The sequence below is a fragment of the Parambassis ranga genome, chromosome 15 (genome assembly GCF_900634625.1).
Source record: "Parambassis ranga chromosome 15, fParRan2.1, whole genome shotgun sequence".
Classification (NCBI taxonomy): Eukaryota; Metazoa; Chordata; class Actinopteri; family Ambassidae; genus Parambassis; species Parambassis ranga.
The window spans coordinates 14,298,449-14,305,404 of record NC_041035.1 but is presented as its reverse complement, the minus strand read 5'-3'; positions in this window follow the sequence as shown (position 1 = coordinate 14,305,404).

Below are 6,956 nucleotides of genomic sequence, written 5' to 3'. Positions count from 1 at the left end.
GCAGACAGAAAGGGAGGAAAGAGAGACCGAGAGAGAGAGAGAGAGAGAGAGAGAGAGGGAGAGGGAGGGGGGCCGGCCAGGAAGATGCGTCGGTAGCGGACCGGTCTGCGCAGCTCATCTCAAACCTCCCACCACCAGGAGAGATGGAGGGATCTCTCCCTCTCCCTCTCTCTCTCTCTCTCTCTCTCTCTGACACACACTATCTCTCTTTGTCTCCTCTTTATACCTCATCATTCAAGTCACCAGAAAACACTTATGCGCACAGTTGGAACAGTGTCCATCACATTGATTTAGACCTGATCCAGAAACAGGGACTGTTTAGCCTGCCAAACTGGTTCACATTTATTTCTTACTGTGCACCCTAAAGCCTGATAGTGACTCCAGATAAATATTTTAATATGTTATGGTTATGTTTAAAGCCCCACCATGCTAAGAAGGATAAACAAAAACAAAATGACTGGTTTAATATATTTGTGTGAATTTACTGGGTGTGTTCTTTCTTCAGTTGTGGTCTTATAATTCTGTAATTCAGCATTCATGTGGTGTGTGAATGTGACAATGTGGTAAGAGCAGACCACAGAGGCCTTGTTCAGGGATAAAGCCTGTGGAACACTATAAACCAGACAGACTTTGCCATCTGTTGGGCCCTCACTGCATTACACCTCCTCACTGCTCCTGCACTTGTAGACAATGATGCAGCTGTTTGTTTTCCTGAGTGAGCAGGAGGTACGTTATGAACAGCCTCTTAGATTAGAATTTGTGTCTTTGTCATCCATGACAAAATCCTTTTTTAATCCATGGGTGTGGTGATGATAACAATATGTGCATGCACAGCTTCTCCACTAGGTGGCAGGCTGCTCCTGCTGTTCTGCTGCACATGTGGTGCCATTGATCATATTGTCTGTCCAGCTTTGTCTCATAAGTCATGAATGCCCTGACGTGTCATGTTGTGATGAGGAATAAGCAGTTAATGTCCCTTACTGAGCTTTTTGAATGAGATGTCACGTCTGCTTTGTCTCCTCTGAAATATCGTTGGTTTCAGGCAGACGGTGCACCTTACAGGGTGTTACATGACTGATGGTTTGTTTCACACAGCAGAGAGGCCCCAACCAAAACAATGGACACAGCGTGACATAACGTGTCACAATAGCTGATGGATACAGGACCTGAAAGAGAACATTACATCTGTTTTTGTGGTTTTCAGGAATCTGTAATTTATTTTCCACCAAGTTCAGTTCCATAGGAGTGTTTTAGAAAATACCCATCAGGAGTAGAGTCTTAGAAAACTTTCATTAAGGAATGTTTTGTTCTAACAATATTTTGTTTGTTAGAGATACCACCAGAACAATATGCAAAGAGATAAGATGGTTCAGAAAAAACATACCAGGTCCAACATTGACTCTTGGCATGTAGATGGGCATTTTTGGAATTCTGCATTTGATCCCAGAGTGGACCGGATCCCAACATAGCAGATCTTATCCTCTCTGAGCCCGAACAACTGGAACCAGCTAAATTATTCCAGCAAAACACATCCTCCCACTACTAATAGTAAAATATTTGGCTATAGCATTTATTTTAGATCTGATAATATTTATGTATTTGTATGTGTACATTTAAAATCAATTTTTGTTTGTTATAATCAGTATGACTGACATGTCCCCCTGCAGAGGTACTGTATATTTATCCTGAAAACAATCATCCTAAACTCTGCTGAGGTGAGGCCTTCTCTTGTTCTCAGTGCTGAGGCATCCTCACACTTGGTTCGTGCCTGGGATTTGCATTCCCTACCTGAGCTGCACTGCTGTGGAATGTAATGGGCACTGACACTGGTTTAATGAGTGCATGTACACCCAAGGCCAAATGCAATTACATGCTCTCACAGGCAACCATCAAAAAAGAAGGCAGCTGTTAACAGCCATTCATTGTGGACGGTCATGCAGTTAAATGTATTTGCAGGACAGGAGGTGAGAGGAGAGACACAGAAAGTGAGAAGGGGGGGGGGGAGGCATTAAACTCATTATGAGAGAGATGGAGGAGTAGCATCTGTCAGCACTGGCAGTGTACCACATCTGCTTTTGCCTGACTCAGTTTCACCAGTGAGAGTGAAGCCTCACTCTCCAGTCAGTAAAACTGTTTTCCTGCAGGAGTGTGGGAAATAACAGGAACAGCCTCCTCAGGAAGGAAGATGTTGTGCTCACATTTAGCCACAGTCAGTGCCTCTCATGGATAAACATTATGTCAGATCACACAGATCTAACTGTTCATTCCTTAAATGAGGATAAATATCCTCACATCATTACAGCACAAAGACATACTAACAAATACAGATTATTTTTGGTTCATTTTTGATTATGTTTCTATAAAGGCAATGGTAGTTTGAGATTTGGGTGCGCTGGGTGCTTAAAACATTTAAGGATAACTTAGTGACATATTTTTGAGTGTTAATGATTGATAGGGTATCTCTAATATTGAGTAATAACGGCAACCACAAGACAGACACAATACCCTGCAGGCCAACAGTCAAGTAACATCCATTAAACTGCTTGTTTTTATTGTAGACAGATAGAAAAGCCCTCTCCCATAGGTTCCCTTGAAGCTCCTGCCATCCTCATCTTGGCAGCAACTAGCTCCACCTAACTCCCAGTTAAACCAAATATGAGCCAAGCTGTGGAGAGACTGAAGCCATTTGTTTATGTTGTAAAGTTGGCTAAGCCTCAAGTGGCACTTTGAGGAATTGCAGTTTTTGGCACTTGTGCACTGGCTTCATTTTCTCAGCCTCAGAGGTGGCTGCTTGGGTTTTTTGTTTTGTTTATTGTTTTGCTACTGACAGGCTGAGATTGCTATCACAAGTGACTGACAACATTATAGAAAGAATTCCAAAAGAGACAGACGTGTGTCTAACATGTAACAGACGTCTTGCTCAAGCATGACAGAGGAAGTGTAGCTTACTATCTGAAAACTTAAAAACAACACCAAAAAGATGCATTAAGAAAAAGTTAAGAAACTTTTATTCAAATGAATGAAAAAACTCCTTATCATCAAAAGGTGAGAACAGATTATATCTTATGTGGAACAATCTGGAAAATTCCCCCGTCTGATGAAGGCAGGTGGCATATTCAGCTATTTATATTTGATTATGTAAAGCTTAAGAAACACAACAAATAAAACATTTCTTGGGTTTTCAGTTATTAGTGTGAGTGTTTGTTTCAAAAATCCCTCTGGGGTTTATTTGAATGCATAAGACTCAGGCTACTTCAGGTCATACCTATGGTTTTATTATTCTCCAAGAAGTATGATTAAGTCTATATTGGATGGATGAATACAATGGAAGCCTCATAATCAATCATCAATTTCAGCAAAAAAACAAAAAAAAATGCAAATTCCAGATGAGAGTACAAATGAAAAGGGTCATGAGGAGACATTCCTGCTTCAGAAACCTGTAAACTGCACACCTTACAAGGCAGAGCTTGCACTCTGCTGTCTGCTCTGACAAGTCAATAAAACCCACTGGTATGCTGAACATTTTTGGAAGGCAAGATAGATATGAGACTGTGGTGGAATTTGATCAGGCAGTGAGCCAGCCTGCTGTTCATTACAGAGCTCTCCAGCAGTAACACACCCTCCTGGTGAGCACACCTCAACCTGAGGAAAAGTATTACTTACTGGCATGTCAGGAGCCTGTGCGCCTACCCCTGGCCTCCCCTTTACCTGCATGTCTTTATCGCTGTCACACATGCATGTGTTCACTCCCACATACACAAACACTATGTATATATGTTCTGGTTGTCTTGATTGGATTGGGAGGAATGACAGGAAAGTGGAAAAATCAAATGTCAAAGAGCAGAGCAGGAGAGATGGATGTGGGTGTAAGTGAAAGTCCCAAACAACCTTGTTTTTGTGTTTTTCTTGCCACAGTTAAAATACTTTAATTAAGGAAAGTATGCACAGTACTATTGTCATTACAAGCACATCGGGAGAGGGTCGGTATGCAGAAGGGTTTGCAGCTGCAGGGGAGGGTAGCATGTGTGTGAGGAAGCCCCCCACTAACAGTGACCTTCCTTTTTAGGATTATCTCTCTTGAACTATTTCCTGCTTCATCTAGACTTTGTACCAATCAGAGACCACCTGGTAGTCTTTTTCTATCAATCCAGGATCACTCAATAACACTTTGTAGCCATAGCTTCTGAACTGTGTGTGAGTTTAGGAGCTTATTTAATATTTGATCGCTTGGTGGACATTTGGGTGCCCGGTTTTAAAAAGCTGGAGAAAAATGTAGAAAAATGTACACATTACACATTTATGCACTTAGTTCACCAGTCAGGGTAGAAGTCATCACTTTCTTGGACATCTAGCTCAAAATTCACGAGGCTCAGGAGAGATTCAGGACACAGCAGCTGGAACTTTGGTCATTCGCAGTTTGTTGTAGATAGCTGGCCATGTTCCTGGGAGAAGGCAACATGTTTTGGCAAGATCATGTCCTTTAGAAAGCTGATGTTGTCCATTTTCTCCAGCACAGACAAAAGCCTCTTTTTTTCTTTTTATCTTTGTGTACATTTCCATGTAGCATGTTATTAGTCTTTCACTTGCACAGCCGGCTATGTTTTACATTATTCCTTTTACACTCTCATTGCCATAGCAACACATCCTGACACTGAATGAAGACACACTCCTATAGAATTTGCCTAGAGTAATGCATTCTAGGCCTAAGATACTTCCTCTTCTGACCCAGCAGTTAATGATAAATACAACACCATGCTGAGGAGAAATCTAAACTTTTTTCCAGTTATGAGCTCGCGATGCCATTTACTGTTACTGTACTTGGGAATAATTATCATTCTTGTATATCATGTTTTCCCTTGTAATTATGTCATAATTCAAAGGCTTCCCTGGCGAGCTAAAAACGGTCAGGTACGTCATCATATAACAAACTCTTCTCTGAGGACTGGGCCTATTAATTGTCAGGATATAATTACATTCACAACACCCTGAGGGCCCGTCTCATTCAGTCATCTCAGAGTTACTGCTCCAAACTATAATTAGAGAATGTAATCACACAGGTATGGACCTCCAGGATTTATTTTTCAGCCTGACTACAGGCTGATTGAAACGACATCTGTGGTTGGTGTACCAGGCAAGGAGTGTTTACGACCTGGCACATGTTCAACAGCCACATGCAAGTGGCACTAGACAGCACACCATACTGCCAGAGTTCACGATTTACATACACAAACACACACACATGGATGGGTGGTTCTGCTAATTTGTTTGACGCATGTACATTCTTGTTAGCTTAGTGATTCCTTAAGTGGCCTGCATCTACATTATGTGTGTGTACCCTTGTGTGGTTGTGCCATCCTCATGTGGCACTGTTTGCCAGTGTTAACAAGTGACCTCATCCCGTTATGTCGTTCTGATCTCAAATAACTTCCAATAAACCACTCATTTCTCACCTCCTCATGCACCCTGTCTCACCAGTAAAACGCTGCTGCTCACCTCTCTCTCAGAGAACCGAAAGTGACTGCACACTATAGTGATTGTGACGGATTTCCCTGTGAGAAGTGATTAATTATTACGTTTTCTTTGATGGGAATCCAAATCGTTGGACGTACATCCAGTGTTCCTAAACCATTTATTCTAATGACTAGTTGAAGCTGTTGGATTTTCAAGAGATTTATGCGATCTTCAACTCAAGTCTGTCTGACCAGACTCTTGAGTTATGTCCTTGCAGCAAACCACAGGCGGCTCGGATCAATCGACATCCTGTGAGGATGTCCAGGCAGTTTTGGCCTTGTTTTAGATGTGGAATTTGTTTGTGCGTGTATGTGTGTTAGCATGGAACTATACTATAAGTATGTGTTGATAGACATACAATGTTAACATGCCAGAATGGTAATAATACTTGAGTTAAATCTTCTTTTGTTTCCTGATAGCCTCAGAAAGTGAAAAACTTTCTTGTGATTGTGCCGTTCTGACCTGACAGCATCATTTGTCACCTGTAGATTCATGGTACAACTCTCCCCAGTGTTCAGATGTTCAGATCTAATGAGCCACTGAGGACATTTGCAGTGGTGCGATACTGTCATTAACAAAGTAATACATGGCTGTGAAGGTATGCACACCTTCACCAACACCGTTTAGGCTGTGGCATTTAAAATGTTGATTATTTAGTATTAAAACGCTTAAAGAAAACAATTATCAAACCATTGATAGATTGATGGATGCCAGATTGGCGTTCAGCTTGATGATCGCACAGAACCATCTGCAGCCTTAGCAGAAAGCCACATTCATTACTGTTTTAACAGTATTAACAGTTCAGAAACAGGACGTCACTGCATCACTGGAATATCGTACAGAGGAGATGAGGGAGGACAAGAAGCATTTAACTTGCTGAACTTTGATGACTTCTTTCCTTCTCTGTGATGTCCTGCCAATGACTTGGGCTTTGATCTGTTCAATAAATCTAACAGTGATTAATGAAATGTCTAGTTATATGCAAGGAGATTAAGTTAATTATCCTCCCACTTAGTGGTGTGGAATATTAATCAAGAAGGAGAACCTGAAAATGTTGCTCTTCTTAAGAGATTCAGCACATGGTTGAGTCACAGAAAAAGTGGGTGAGCCATGTTTTCTCTCGGGGATTGAATCATGCACGGACAGCAAAAACACAGCTCCAGCAAGCGGGGAGCAAGAGATGGGGTTAGGGGGAACAATGACACATCATGTATCATCTTACACATCCCAACACTGCTCTGACTAAAGCTCTAGACAGCAGAATGATTGAGTAACAACTTACCATAAAACCACTCCCAACCAATTTAACATCTAAATATGATGTGCGTTTGTGTGTGCGTGTGTGTGTGCAGGCTTCCCATTTGTCCCTCAGCACACATTGACTCAACATACTATATATTACTGTATCCCCTCTGGAACTGTTTAAATAAGATAGATATGATGGC